A 15,430-nucleotide genomic window follows, 5' to 3' on the forward strand; every position below is an offset into this window, starting at 1 on the left:
CAACTGTTCACCCTTTCTTAAATCCACTGATATGCAGCATGTATTGTCGCTGACAACGACCCCTGGAGTGGCGAGTTCAAATCCAGGGTGTACTGAGTGACTCCAGCAAGGTCTCCTAAGCAACTAAATTGGCCCATTCGCTAGGGAAGGGTAGAGTCACATGGGGTAACCTCTTCGTGGTCGTGATTAGTGTTTTTTACTCTCAATGGGGTTCGTGGTAATTTGTGCATGGATGCGGTGTCATGCACAACCAGCCACATGATAAGCTGCGCGGATTGACGGTCTCGGAAGTGGAGGCAACTGAGACTTGTTCTCCGCCACCCGGATTGAGGTGAATAACCATGCCACCACAAGGACCTTCTAAGTAGTGGGAATTGGGCATTCCAAATTGGGAGAAAAGGGGATAAAAATAAATATATAATACTCTGCATTATACAACTTGAGATCAAAAGACCACTCAACCAACACACTGTAAATGGTTTCACTGTTATGTGTATATTTATGTATGTACTCATTTTATGTATGTACTACTTTTGTCGATTCAGCATTTATTTTTATTTTGTGTTTTTGTTTCTCTTGAATACAATTTCTTTTCTAGCAAATATCTAGTGAAAATGCTTCTTCACGCCACAGTAAATAATTTTAAACTCTTATAATTTAATACAGATGTTTTCCTTACAAATTATATTATCAGAATAACAATTTGATTAAAAGGTAGCTGTGTAGAAACTGTTTGTTTCCCCTGTTAAGAACAATGTTGTAGGGGTACAGGATATGTGTTAAGAATTCAATTAAACAGTCCGCTTGTCTATGCCATTATATTGTTGGCTGCTTCGTTCAGGAGCGGGTTTGGTTATTAGCAATCATTATAGCATTAATCTTCAAAGAATCATCAAAGATAACTTAATTATCAAAATCAATATAATTATAATGATCGAAATCAATATAATTATTATTATCAAATACAACCATTAATTATCAAAATCAATAGAACATTGATTAGAATCAACATTAGCTTATTAATCCTTCAAATCAACAATCATCAAAGATAACCATCAATTATCAAAATCCATTTTGCCAGGGCACCACCCTGGAATCAGGGATTAATAACCAGACAATATAACAGTCTCAATATAGGATTGTTCTCTTAAGAATTCAACATCCTGAGAACATAGACATTCAAAAGGAAAAAAATGAAGGCTTGATTCCGAGCACTGACATCTCCTGCCAGCCCTTGACACAGGTGCATGCTGAACAATACCAAAACACTTCTCTTTAAAGTATAACAAAGTTTATTGATGCTGTAATATAAATTAATAATCAATAAAATTCAGTCGATAAACTTCCGACTTCCAACTACAAACTAAACAGTAACGTGATTAGATATGGTAACAAGTCTACAATACATGAGAGGCGGGTATTTGTGTGGGTGAGTGTGTAAGGAGAGAAGGAGGGCACAAAATGGCTGACGTGGGTCTCGTGGAGAGTACATCTGTCGTGGAATATCGCGATGAATCTCTCTAAGTTGTAAGAAAACTCTTGGAGTCTTGAGTTCCAGATGCCAAAGTTGTAGTTTATTGAACACCAACAAACATGAGACCGGCCAGCTGTCCGTTCTGACTGTCTTAGTCCAAAACCACCTCTTCTATACAGTTTGTTATCTGGCATTACCTCATTTCTGTGCCCCTTTGTTATTTTTGTAACCAATGGATACTATTTGCCACCATTATCTCACAGAGCCTTTTGATATCTTTTTACTGGTAGAAACTTGGCTTTAGTCTATCTTCAAGGTCCTTAGTCTCATTATTTTGTTACAGCTGGGTGCTCTTTGTGGCCTCTGCAGCATCAACACTTTTAGTAACCTCATATGCTCTCTCCTGGGTCACACAAAGGCCAGGAAACTCATATAAGTATTTTGATATATAAGAAACATACTAGAATATTGAAAAATATACTATATATTACACAAGGTTTCCGGCCAGCGAATGTGGGCGGAGAGACTGGTGAATAGTATCTGCCAATTTAACACATGTCTCTGCTGGTATGATAACTTGGGACAAAGCTGGGCTCTATCACCAAGTTATATGCTCACCAAATGTATGTGTGGGTATGTTTGTGAGGGGTCGTGTGTGTGTGTGGTTAGTACAAGTAAGAGAGAACAGGATGATAGCTCCGAAGCCAGTTTAGCGATCGTGGGAGAGATGGCAACTCTTAGTTTTATCACTCTTGAGATGTTGGTTCTGTAATGGATAAACTCTGTGCCGGTCTCGCCCACGATGGCGGAAATGCACAAACAGCCCAACGTGGTTGGATGACAACACAGCAAATCACATTTGTGGTAACAGTAAGTTTCATTAATACCTTGAGTATTATTAGCACCAATGAGTGGACTTGGCGGTCCATAAACTGTTCAAGCAATAGCCTTGAACACAAGAATAACACACTACAAAGAGTTGTGTGGCACCATGCGAGGGTTGAACGTGTGAATGGCGAGCTCTGCACACTTTGCTAGTTTTTAATACTTTTGAGGTCATAAACCGATGAGATTCTATACACCCTGATCCATAACTGTTCTATAAAGACAATATGTCAAAGAATTCAAACTCCTCAGACTTTGGAAACATTAAAAGAATCTTACGTGCTCAAGCTGATAACCCAGACAGGGCTGTAGACCAGGGATTCGGTTTGGACGGTGCAACGGGGATAATTCAGCTCAATTCAGTCAACTGTCCTGCATGTCGGTGATTCTGAAGAAGGTCAGAGCGGACTTGGAGGATCTTGCTGTAATACGTAGATCGATCACTTTCATGGAGACTAAATTGATTGCAGTTGATTACAAGAATCGGGGACGTCGAGAATCCATTATCTGGAGTCATCGGTGAGGGAATTAACTGCTAATCCGACAGTGACCAAGATAGATTTGCATTTTGGAAAAATGGGAAGACCTTGAGAATCGTAGCCACGAAACAATGTCCGAATTGTTGGAATTCCTGTGAATGAAGAAGGCCGAGATCGGTCGGTTTTGCACTACTGCAACTGAACGCTGCGAATACTGTCGCTGGAAGCCAAGCTTCTCCGAGAAGGATCTCCGTGGTTTTTTACTCTCGATGACATCATGGTTAAGGGATGCGTTGTGTTGTGCGTTTCATCCAATAGGAGTTGTGAGTTCGATCCTTCAGAATGTCATACCTAGGACATCCACTTGAATTGTGACTTATTACCATCTTTATGTTCACAATGAGTATTGAGTTCACAGAGAGAGGAGATCAGAACAGACCAGAGTCTTTGTGTCTGTCCCCTGAGAGAGCCTTGTGTTGTGTAAATCTGAAAAGTGGACAGTTTATTTGAGTGACGTTGAAAAGCCGTCTTGTGTCTTGAGTGAAGCTGTACAGCAATTACCGGTTATTTGTGAATAAAACAGATTCACATGAACTGTGGAAACCGGTTCCCACTTCCTCTTTTATCTGTCCAACCTGAACCATTGTTACAACACCGATCAGTATTCCTTATATTGTTTAGGTTCCCCTCATGCCACAGAACAGTGCCAGCCCATTCTTCTCACCACAATTGTACAGACCGGTTATCTGAGTTATCGTAGACTTTGTCAGTTCAAACCAGTCTGGCCGTTCTCTGTTGATCTCTCTCATCAACAAAGCATTTCCGTCCGCAGAATTGCCTCTCACTAGATGTTTTTTTTTGGTTTTGGCACCATTCAGAGTAAATTCTAAAGACTGTTGTGTTTGAAAATCCCAGGGGATCAGCAGTTACAGGAATACTCAAATCAACCCATCTGGCACCAAAAATCATCCATGCAATTATCTAATCAGCCAATCGTGTGGCAGCAATGCAGTGCATATAATCACGCAGATACCGGTCAGGAGTTCCAGTTAATGTTCACATCAACCATCAAAATAAATTATCTCAGTGAGATGGAGCATGGTATGATTTTTGGTGCCAGATGGGCTGGTTTGAGTATTTCTGTAACTGCCGATCTCCTGGGATTTTCACGCACAACATGTCTCTAGAATTTATTCAGAATGGTGCCAAAAACAATAAACATCCAGTGAGCGGCAGTTCTGTGGATGGAAATGCTTTGTTGATGACAGAGGTCAACAGGAGAATTGCCAGACTGGTCATTTTAAGGACCTACTGAGCTGATATTTTTCTGTTTTTCTTCAAATGTGTTCTGGTGAAGAAGAAAGTCATATACACCTGGGATATCACGAGGTTTAGAAAATAATGAGAGAATTTTCATTATTGGTTAAACTAAACCTTTAACATGTGTACATTGTAAACATTTTGTTTCCCAATAACAACCTATGTTCTATGTTAATCAGAGGTTTTCATTATAAACAGCTTGAAAGTATATAGAACAGCATTTTAAAGCACTAATATATGATTTGAAGGTTCATCTCCTGTCATAGCAAACTGGCTAGCCATGCAGGATTATACAGTACATCTTGCATCATGTCTCCATGTATTGCTCAACTTGTACATCTTGGTCTTCTGGTCTTGGCTGTATCTGACAATAGGTTTGGCACATGTTACAGTCAATAGGCCTTCCTGGCATGGGTAATCATAAGATTGATTGCACATTGAAAATGGTGAGCAACAATCTTTGTTCAGGCTGATTGAAATGATAAGCTTTAACTGCAAAGTGATTGGATAAGGTCCTCAGATAAGACTTTTATTAACCCTTCAAGTTGCAGTGTAACTCGTCATGGTTCCCAGGATTCCCAGGATAAAATGTTGATATCCAGGCCTGGAAAAGTATTGGGAACTAATAATATTCTACAAAGTCATGGACATTAATATGGAGAATATATTTTTTGTCGTTGTGCTCAGCTCTAAAATATTTCTTTCAGAAGCAAAACTTCAGAAATTACTCTTTGTGGGTGCAATCTAATTATTTGTTTTTTATTATATTTAGCCAGGAATCATACATGACTGGAAAAGTCGTGGAATGAATCGGTCAAAAGGTGTGAAAACCCTGGGTTTCTCTAAAATAAGTTGATTTAAAAGTGTATCCTCTTGTACTGATATTGCTTATTCTACAGTGTGTGTTAGTGCTCCAAAGCCTTTTAAGTGAACACTTAAAATTAAATCAAACTGATTTAAGTTCTTTCAGGCCAGAGGTAACAGATACTATCCTTTAGCTTTATGGAAAGTTACAGTAGTTGCAGTTTGTTCACTTTTCTTTAGTTATCTAAAGATAGAGTCTGCTACTCGACCTGAGCCCGATGGGACCTGACAACTAGAGAGCGCAACAGTACATGCCAGTTTTACAACCGTCTTTTTTCCAGAAGTATTTTTAAAATTGGGATTTCATAAGAGTTCTAAGCCATGAACCAAACCAACCAACTCCGAGGTGAACACTTCAAACTTGGATTTGAAACAAAAAAAATGTTGACAATTAATTGACACACACACAAAAAAAAATGGTACAAGACTCTGTACTTGACATCTTAAATGAGGGAATTAACTATATGAAGTACTGAAAATGTATTACAGTACAAAAACAAAACACTTGGTTTATTACTAAATATTGAGATATATATATACTAATATATAAGTAGTTTGAGAATGTAGGGAGACTCAATTATGACATTCGCAGTGCCTCATAGAAGTAGGCGGTCGCTGCAAACTGTTTTCACATACTTTGTTTGCCGTGATTGGTTGGATTTTTCCCTTCAGGGTCATGGGTATTGTAGTTCTTCACCAGGAAACACTACTTTTAAACAATGAAGTTGGAATAACAGACTGATGGCTTCAACAGAAGCACACACCATCGATTAACAAACACAGAGTTCACGGTAGGTTCACTAAAGGTTTGAAAGAAATTGCTGAAAAGCTATTCATCTATAGAGAAAATAAATGGGATTTTTACTTCCAGAAGCAGACTGTTGCTCTTTATTGGGCTTTGGGCCAGGTTTGGTCCATGTTCAGATATATTTATATTGTATGGTAGCAGTCAATTTGGGTCAGGACCGGTCATATAATCTTGATTACAGCATTATTTCACAACCATGTTCCTGGAGGGAACTCATTCCCTTATCTGATCAATCAATTTCGAGTATTCTACTAATGAGCTGATGAGTTGAAACAGGTGCTTGATTAAGGAGACCTCCAAAATGTGTGCTGTTGGTGTTCCTCCAGGAACAGGATTGGGAAACACTGGTTTACAGACCATGTTTGGGCTTTAACTTAACACACATCCAGACCCTTATTGAAATGCAAAACCAAACCAGGGGTTATGAGGTTATAATAAAGTTAGAGACTCCTTTACTGGCAATGACCAGATCAGTCTTGTAATGGATGACCACATCAGTCAATTCTCTAATCTGAATGAATCGCACATAAACATCCTAGTCAGTCTGTTTCTTGCAACTGGAATTAATTATGGTTTTAAGACAGTATGTTATTTCTTATTTGTTAAGATTATATAGACCAACAAGCTATTAAAACATATTTAATTACTGAGAATCTGAACAGCCATCTCATTACTCATGATCTCTAGTGTTTATCATTTGAAGTTCCACTCAATCCACAGTATTAAAGAGTGTTATGCCAACATTTTTACAAAGATACTATCAACAAAAAAGATTATGGGTTTGACTTTCAGGGAATGCACAAAATTATCAAATACTGTATATAGTTGGAATGGGAAGTCACTTTGTATAAATGTGTCTGTCTAATGCATGTAAATTTATGTTTGGTGTCAACAAAAGTCAAAATATTTCAAAATATTCTTTTATCCAAAAGGGCCCTGTTACTGTGTACTATTGTGCCACTTTTGGTCCCATAAAACATCCTCTCTTTCCTATATTAATGTGTTATTACATATTTTTTGCACGCACTCTGAGGGTTGTGGGCAGGAGGGTAGAGTACTGTTTGTCTCTGGGCAGGCCGCTCCTCTCTCTCTCTCTCGCTCTCTCTCTCTTTCAATGATGGGGTAATCCCCTCTACAGTGGGTGGCAGTAAATTCTTCCCCATCCCACAATCCCTCTGTTGGTCAGAATTCCAGCTTGTTTGAGACCATTCTGATATGTGTTATGAAATTGCAAAATGACTGTTTGCTTCCAAACCAGGACAGCCATTAGTGAAGGAAAACAAACTCTGGAGAAATGGGATCAAAGTCACTTAAGTATTATATACATGCATCATTAGAAAGTAAGGCATCAGTATTGTCCAATCATTTATGGTGGGGAAGGGTAGTGGATCAGCAGGTATTCTAATTTGATCATTTAATTTACAGAGATTTGACTCATGGAGGTCAAATATTTATGCAAGATTTCAGAGACAAAACAGGGTGGCATAATACTGGCTGACTAAGTTTAAAGGGCAACATATAAAGTTTACAGTGGAATAAGGCAAGGATCTGCTCCACCAGATATAAGCTGACTTTTGGTGATTATCAGTGTATTACTGCGCACGTAAACATGCACATCGAGGTATAGTGAGTAATATTCGGCTTGCCGTATGATCTTATTATGGCAGCACTCATGAATGTGCAACCAGGTAGAATAAAGCAGAGACTGATATATAGCATTTATCTCATGTGAGTGTACATCAATTAGAATGTGCACAAGTAATCAATTAATTGAGCATCTTTAAATATTGTTCTAGTAAAAACACTACTCCAATATTGCAATTTTATTTTCCTTAGCATGCCATGGGCAACAATGAAACTGCTTCTCTCACCTAAATCTATCAACTCAGTTGATTGGTTGGCATTGCGATGCATGATAAAGAAATAGTGCAACCAAAAATTTATATTATGTCATTATTTAAGCCTTGAATCCAGTTCCAGGTCAATTTGACCTGTTTAAACGTTAAACACCAATTTTTATCAACTTAACCTTAACGTTTTTATCTGAAACTTCATGTTTGTTTTTTTGTGATTGCAATTTTTATTTCTGAACTTAGATGTTGTTTATTCATAGTGCTCAATTTCCAAAAGAAAAACAGGTTCAAAGGTTGAACTTAAATGATAATGTCACGAACCCCACTCCCTCGCTCTGCCCCCTTGAGCTCGTACGCTCTTTTTCCTCCCTCGGGCTTCCACGCCCGTTTTGCTCGTTCGAGCTTGCACGCTCGTTTTTGCTCCTACGAGCTCACATGCTTGTAGACTATCTCCCCCCTCGGGCACACATGCACTCCGCTGAGCGTACTCGCTCGCTTCCCGCTCTCATCCAGAACATTATGACCACCTGCACTCGTCCCAATCACCACGTCATTGTTTACACCTGCACTTGCGTCATCTGCACTCCTGTTCATTGTTTACACCTGCACTCGTCACTATATTCCACACGCATTCGTTTCTCCAGTGTTGGTTATTGTATTTAGTTTCCCGTGTCTTTGCCCCCTGCTAGTCTCGTCTAGTTTTGACCCCCCTGTGATTCGTTACCCCTTAGCTTGCCAGCCTCTCTTGTTCCCCTAGCTCCCCTGTTTAGTCCTTCCTGCTAATCTGATTCTGATTACCCCGGCTTTGACCCTACACTTACCTCGACCATTCTCCCTCTGGATTTTCCCCACTGTACCTTCGTCTGCTCTTTAAAAATAAAAGCAGTTTTGATTTACATTGTGACTGTCTCGTCTTGTGTGTGTGTGTGAGAGCGGGTTACAGAATAACCATCCTCACCGTAGACAGTCACAATGCCCCGCGCTAAGGATTCGCGCAGCTCACTAGAGCGGAGAAGCAAGTCACATTCGGCGCGAGGAGCTACAGTGTGGAGAGATGACCACGCGCTCACGCCCCAGGGGCAGCAGGTATGCGCTATTTCTGATTTGTTTCACCCTATTTCACCTGTGTCTGCCCCTGAGCCCGTTTATGCCTCCAGTGCATTTCTGGCGCCGTGCACTCTCCACCCCGAAGAGGTTTTATGGCTCTTCGGACGCTGACCAAGGGTTTTTTATGCGAGGCAGCGGTTGTGTAACTCATAACCCGCCCTCGACATTATGGAGCCAGCCCGACTGAGGAGTCTCAGGGAGTCAACCCTTGGAGGTTTATGTTGTGGATTTTTGTGCCCTGGCCAACCAGGTGAATTTTAATGAGGTGGCTCTGAAAACCATTTTTCAACATGGACTGAATGAGCCAGCCTCATCATTCATGCCTGGTGGTCGCTGCTCCCTTAACCTGGCTCAGTTTATTGACCTGCGCCCTACTGTACGCTGGTTCCTCGTTTACTGTAGGGGAGGCAGACACTGAACCAGCGTTCCCTACCACGGCCCCCATCTTGAAGCCTACCACGGCCCCGTCTTGAAGCCTGACACGGCCCCCATCTTGAAGCCAGACACGGCCCCGTCTTGAAGCCAGACACGGCCCCAGTCCGAGGCCTGTCACGGCCCCAGCCTCGAGCCTGGCACGGCCAGCGAGTCAGCGCCCATGCCTGCCACGACCAGCGAGCCAGCGCCCACGCCCACGAGCCAGCGCCCATGCCCACCACGCCAGCGAGCCAGCGCCACGGCCCACGAGCCAGCGCCCATGCCGCCACGGCCAGCGTGCCAGCGCCCATGCCGCCACGGCCAGCGAGCCAGCGCCCATGCCCGCCACGACCAACGAGCCAGCGCCCATGCCCGCCACGGCCAACGAGCCAGCGCCCATGCCCGCCACGGCCAACGAGCCAGCGCCCATGCCCGCCACGGTCAGCGAGCCAGCGCCCATGTCCGCCACGGTCAGCGAGCCAGCGCCTGTAGCCTCGACCGTCCCCATGGCCACGTCCCCTGTTGGCCGAAGACGTAAGAGAAGGAAGAGGACCCCTTCTCCCCAGTCTCGTCTTGTGCTCAAGACCGCAGAGGTTCCCTCAGAGTCTTCCACAGCTCTACCGACCTCTGCTCCGCCCCCAGAGTCTTCCACGGCTCTGCCGGGTTCTGCTCCACCCCCAGAGTCTTCCACGGCTCTGCCGGGTTCTGCTCCGCCCCAAGAGTCTTCCACGGCTCTGCCGGGTTCTGCTCCGCCCCCAGAGTCTTCCACGGCTCTGCCGGGTTCTGCTCCGCCCCAGAGTCTTCCACGGCTCTGCCGGGTTCTGCTCTGCCCCCAGAGTCTTCCACGGCTCTGCCAGCCTCTGCTCGCCCCTCAGAGCCCTCGCGGCCTCCGCCTCTCGAGTCTCCCAAGGCTCCTCCTCCCAAGCCTCCCAGGGCTCCTCTCAAACCTCCCAGGGCTCTTCCTCTCGAGCCTCCCAGAGCGCCGCCTCTCAGGGCTTCTCCCCTCGAGTCTTTCATGGCTCCACCCCTAAAGCCTCCCAGGGCTTCTCCTCACGAGTCTTTCATGGCTCCACCCCTCAAGCCTCTCACGGCTTCGCCTCATGAGTCTTTCATGGCTCCACCCCTCAAGCCTCTCACGGCTTTGCCTCTCGAGTCTCTCAGGGCTCCTCCCCCTCTCAAGCCTCCTAGGGCTTCTCCTCACGAGTCTTTCATGGCTCCACCCCTCAAGCCTCTCACGGCTTCACCTCTCGAGTCTCTCAGGGCTCCTCCTCCCCTCGAGCCTCTCAGGGCTCCACCCCTCGAGTCTTTCATGGCTCCACCCCTCAAGCCTCTCAAGGCTTAGCCTCTCCGAGTCTCTCAGGGCTCCTCCCCTCTCAAGCCTCCTAGGGCTTCTCCTCACTGAGTCTTTCATGGCTCCACCCCTCAATCCTCTCACGGCTTGCCTCTCCGAGTCTCTCAGGGCTCCTCCCCTCTCAAGCCTCTCAGGGCTTCCCCTCTCGAGTCTTTCAGGGCTCCTCCTCCCCTCAAGCCTCCCAGGGCTTCTCCTCACTGCAGTCTTTCATGGCTCCACCCCTCAAGCCTCTCACGGCTTTGCCTCTCGAGTCTCTCAGGGCTCCTCCCCTCTCAAGCCTCTCAGGGCTTCCCCTCTTGAGTCTTTCAGGGCTCCTCCTCCCCTCGAGCCTCTCAGGGCTCCAGTCCCTCGAGTCTTTCATGGCTCCACCCCTCAAGCCTCTCACGGCTTCACCTCTCGAGTCTCTCAGGGCTCCTCCCCCTCTCAAGCCTCTCAGGGCTTCCCCTCTCGAGTCTCTCAGGGCTTCTCCTCTCGAGTCTTTCAGGGCTCCACCCCCTTCCAAGCCTCTCAGGGCTTCGTCTCTCGAGTCTTTCATGGCTCCCCCCTCGAGCCTCTCGAGCCTTCCAGGGCCCCACCTCTAGAGCCTCTCGAGTCTTCCACGACCTTTTTCCCCGAGCCTCTGACGGCTCTATTCCCAGAGACTCCCGAGCTTCCTACGGCTCTGCCTCTCAAGCCTCCTACGGCTCCCCCTCCAGAGCCTCCCACGGCTCCACCTCCCGAGCCTCTCACGGCTCTGCTCCCAAAGACTCCAGAGCTTTCTACGGCTCCGCCTCTCGGGCCTCCTACGGCTCCCCCTCCAGAGCCTCCCACGGCTCCCCCTCCAGAGCCTCCCACGGCTCCACCTCCCGAGCCTCTCACGGCTCTGCTCCCAAAGACTCCAGAGCTTTCTAGAGCTCCGCCCCTCAAGCCTGCTACGACTCTACCCCCCGAGACTACAGAGCCTGCCAGGTCGGTAGCCTCGGGGACCTCCCACGCGCCACCTCCCTTGGCTCCACCTCCAGAGCCTTCCAGGCCTGCCTAGCTAGAGCCTCCCACGGCGCCACCGTCATCGGCTCCACCTCCTGAGCCTTCCAGGCCTTTGCCCCTAAAGCCTCCTTCGGCTCCACCTCCAGAGCCTTCCAGGCCTCCGCCTCCTAGAGCCTCCTGCGGCACCACCTCCCTCTGCCCTGTCTCTTGGGCTCCCCATGGCGCCGCCTCCTCAGCCTCTCAGTACCCCGCCTGCCGAGACTCTCACGGCTCCGTCTTCCAAGGCTCCGTCTCCCAAGTCCTCCACGGCTCCGCCTTTCACGGCTCTTCCCTGGCCCCCTGACCCTGTCCGGTGGCCCCCTGACACTCTCCCTGTCCTGTGGCCTCTTCCCTGGCCTCCTGACCCTGTTCCTGTCCGGTGGTCACCTTCCAGACCCCCGTACCCAGTCCCTGTCCTCCAGTCGCCTTCCAGACCCCCTGACCCAGTCTCTGCCCTATGGCTGCTCCCTAGATCTCCCGACCACCCGCCTGTTCACTATGTTCCCCCTGACCTTACCTTGAACTGCCCATAGACTGTCTCACTTCCCTTTGTCTGTCCCCCGATTATCCTGCACCGCCTCCCGCGGCCGTCAGGAGCCGTCCTATTCAGAGGGGGGAGTACTGTCATGAACCCGTCCTATTCAGAGGGGGGAGTACTGTCAGCGAATCCCTCGCTCCGCCCCCTTGAGCTCGTATGCTCTTTTTCCTCCCTCGGGCTTCCATGCCCGTTTTGCTCGTTCGAGCTTGCACGCTCGTTTTTGCTCCTACGTAGCTCACATGCTTGTAGACTATCTCCCCCCTCGGGCACACATGCACTCATGGCGTGCATCGCTCAGCTTCCGCTCTCATCCAGAACATTATGACCACCTGCACTCGTCCCAATCACCACGTCATTGTTTACACCTGCACTCGCGTCATCTGCACTCCTGTTCACTGTTTACACCTGCACTCGTCACTATATTCCACACGCATTTGTTTCTCCAGTGTTGGTTATTGTATTTAGTTTCCGTGTCTTTGCCCCCGCTAGTCTCGTCTAGTTTTGACCCCCTGTGATTCGTTACCCCTTAGCTTGCCAGCCTCTCTTGTTCCCCTAGCTCCCCTGTTTAGTCCTTCCCGCTAATCTGATTCTGATTACCCCGGCTTTGACCCTACGCTTACCTGGACCATTCTCCCTCTGGATTTTCCCCACTGTACCTTCGTCTGCTCTTTAAAAATAAAAGCAGTTTTGATTTACATTGTGACTGTCTCGTCTTGTGTGTGTGTGAGAGCGGGTTACAGATAAAGTAATCAGTTACTTTGTTTTTTGTGTACTCAACTACAAAATTACTTAAAATGCCTATCCCTTATTTTACTATTATTTATATATATATATAAAGTGAGGGGGAAAATTATTTGATCCCCTGCTGATATTGTACGTTTGCCCTCTGACAATCAAATGATCAGTCTATAATTTTAATGGTAGGTTAATTTGAACAGTGAGAGACAGAATAACAACAAAAAAATCCAGAAAAACGTATGTCAAAAATTTTATAAATTGAATTGCATTTTAATGAGGGAAATAAGTATTCAACCCCTCTGCAAAACATGACTTAGTACTTGGTGGCAAAACCCTTGTTGGCAGTCACAGACATCAGAAGTTTCTTGAGTTGGCCACCAGGTTTGCACACATCTCAGGAGGGATTTTGTCCAACTCCTCTTTGCAGATCTTTTCCAAGTCATTAAGGTTTTGAGGCTGATGTTTGGCAACTCGAACCTTCAGCTCCCTCCACAGATTTTCTATGGGATTAAGGTCTGGAGACTGGCTAGGCCACTCCAGGACCTTAATGTTCTTCTACTTGAGCCACTCCTTTGTTGCTCTGGTCGTGTGTTTTGGGTCATTGTCATGCTGGAATACCCATCCACGACCAATTTTCAATGCCCTGGCTGAGGGAAGGAGGTTATCACCCAAGATTTGACAGTACATGGCCCCGTCCATCATCCCTTTGATGCGGAGAAGTTGTCCTGTCCCCTTAGCAGAAAAACACCCCCAAAGCATAATGTTTCCACCTCCATGTTTGACAGTGGGGATGGTGTTCTTGGGGTCATAGGCAGCATTCCTCCTCCTCCAAACTCGGCGAGTTGAGTTGATGCCAAAGAGCTCGATTTTGGTCTCATCTGACCACAACACTTTCTCCCAGTTCTCCTTTGACTCATTCAGATGTTCATTGGTAAACTTCAGACTGGCCTGTACATGTGCTTTCTTGAGCAGGGGGACCTTGCGGGTGCTGCAGGATTTCAGTCTTTCACGGCGTAGTGTTCTACATTGTTTTCTTGGTGACTGTGGTCCCAGCTGCCTTGAGATCATTGACAAGATCCTCCCGTGTAGTTCTGGGCTGATTCCTCACTGTTCTCATGATCATTGCAACTCCACGTGGGGAGATCTTGCATGGAGCCCCAGACCGAGGGAGATTGACAGTTCTTTTATGTTTCATCCATTTGCGAATAATCGCACCAACTTTTGTCACCTTCTAACATAGCTGCTTGGCAATGGTCTTGTAGCCCTTCCTTCCTTGTGTAGATCTACAATCTTGTCCCTGACATCCTTTGACAGCTATTTGGTCTTGGCCATGGTGGAGAGTTTGGAATCTGATTGATTAGGAGCACTCCCTTTAAGAGTATGCTCCTAATGTCAGCTCATTACCTGTATAAAAGACACCTGGGAGCCAGAAATCTCTGATTGAGAGGGGGTCAAATACTTATTTCTCTCATTAAAATGCAATTCAATTTATAACATTTTTGACATGTGTTTTTCTGGATTTTTTTGTTGTTATTCTGTCTCTCTCTGTTCAAATTAACCTACCATTAAAATTATAGACTGATCATTTCTTTGTCTGTGGGCAAATGTACAAAATCAGCAGGGGATCAAATACTTTTTTCCCTCACTGTATATATATATATATATATATATATATACACATACACTATATGTATACACACATACTGTATATACAGTCTACATATACAGTTGTGGTGATGTTGGCGTGGTCAAGCGACATCTGTGGAGAGCGAGGCCAGGAGAGAAAGAGCGGTAAGGATTGACACCTGTGGGAAATCATCTCTTACAGCTGCTTTGTGTTACAGTGAGAGCTAGAGAGGGATAAAAGGGCAGTCCAAACCACTAGAGGAGAGGGAGAGCTACGCATGAAATGCCCATGTGTGCGTTTAAGTATGTGTGTACTGAAAAGCCATGTTGACTATTGTAAATAAACTGATTCATTGAGAAGAGAACATGCCAAGTCCCGCTTCCTCCATCCTACAGATCCAGTGACTTGTTACAGTGGTGCCGAAACCTGGGATTTTGGCCTAACCGGGGCCCAGCGAGCACTCTTCCTCTCTCCTCCATCCCCTGTCCTATTCTGGTTCCCCAGAAATGGGGAATCATGTCCCCAAAACCGGTTCCCTGGTCCCGTGGACCGTTCAACCCACCGGTTTGCCCTAACTCTCTCCAGTCTTCCCCACAGGCTAGTGAATCTGCTGCCATGGGTGTCTGGGCCAGTCTGCTGGAGCTACGGGGAACTTGGGAAATTCCAGGAATGATGCCCTGCGATGGAGGTGGAGAAATTGGTCAGGATCCCCGATATGCAACAGGCTGCCACGATCAAGCCGGAGTGTACCGGATACCTTTGTGTATTAACCTACATTTACTGCTTTATTAAGGGGAATATGTGTGGATGGGTCCTGCAACAAAGCGTATCTTTGTGTGGTGTGTGATTCGCTGGCTGGGGAGGCAGTGCCAGGGCCGTCTATGTCAGCTCCAGGTCAGGAGGAAGAAAGGAAGTCGGAAGTTTCGGCTTCCACAGCCTTTAGAAGATTTCCAGCAGGGGATTTTCC

This window comes from Xyrauchen texanus, chromosome 17 (genome assembly GCF_025860055.1).
Source record: "Xyrauchen texanus isolate HMW12.3.18 chromosome 17, RBS_HiC_50CHRs, whole genome shotgun sequence".
In the NCBI taxonomy this organism is placed as follows: domain Eukaryota; kingdom Metazoa; phylum Chordata; class Actinopteri; order Cypriniformes; family Catostomidae; genus Xyrauchen; species Xyrauchen texanus.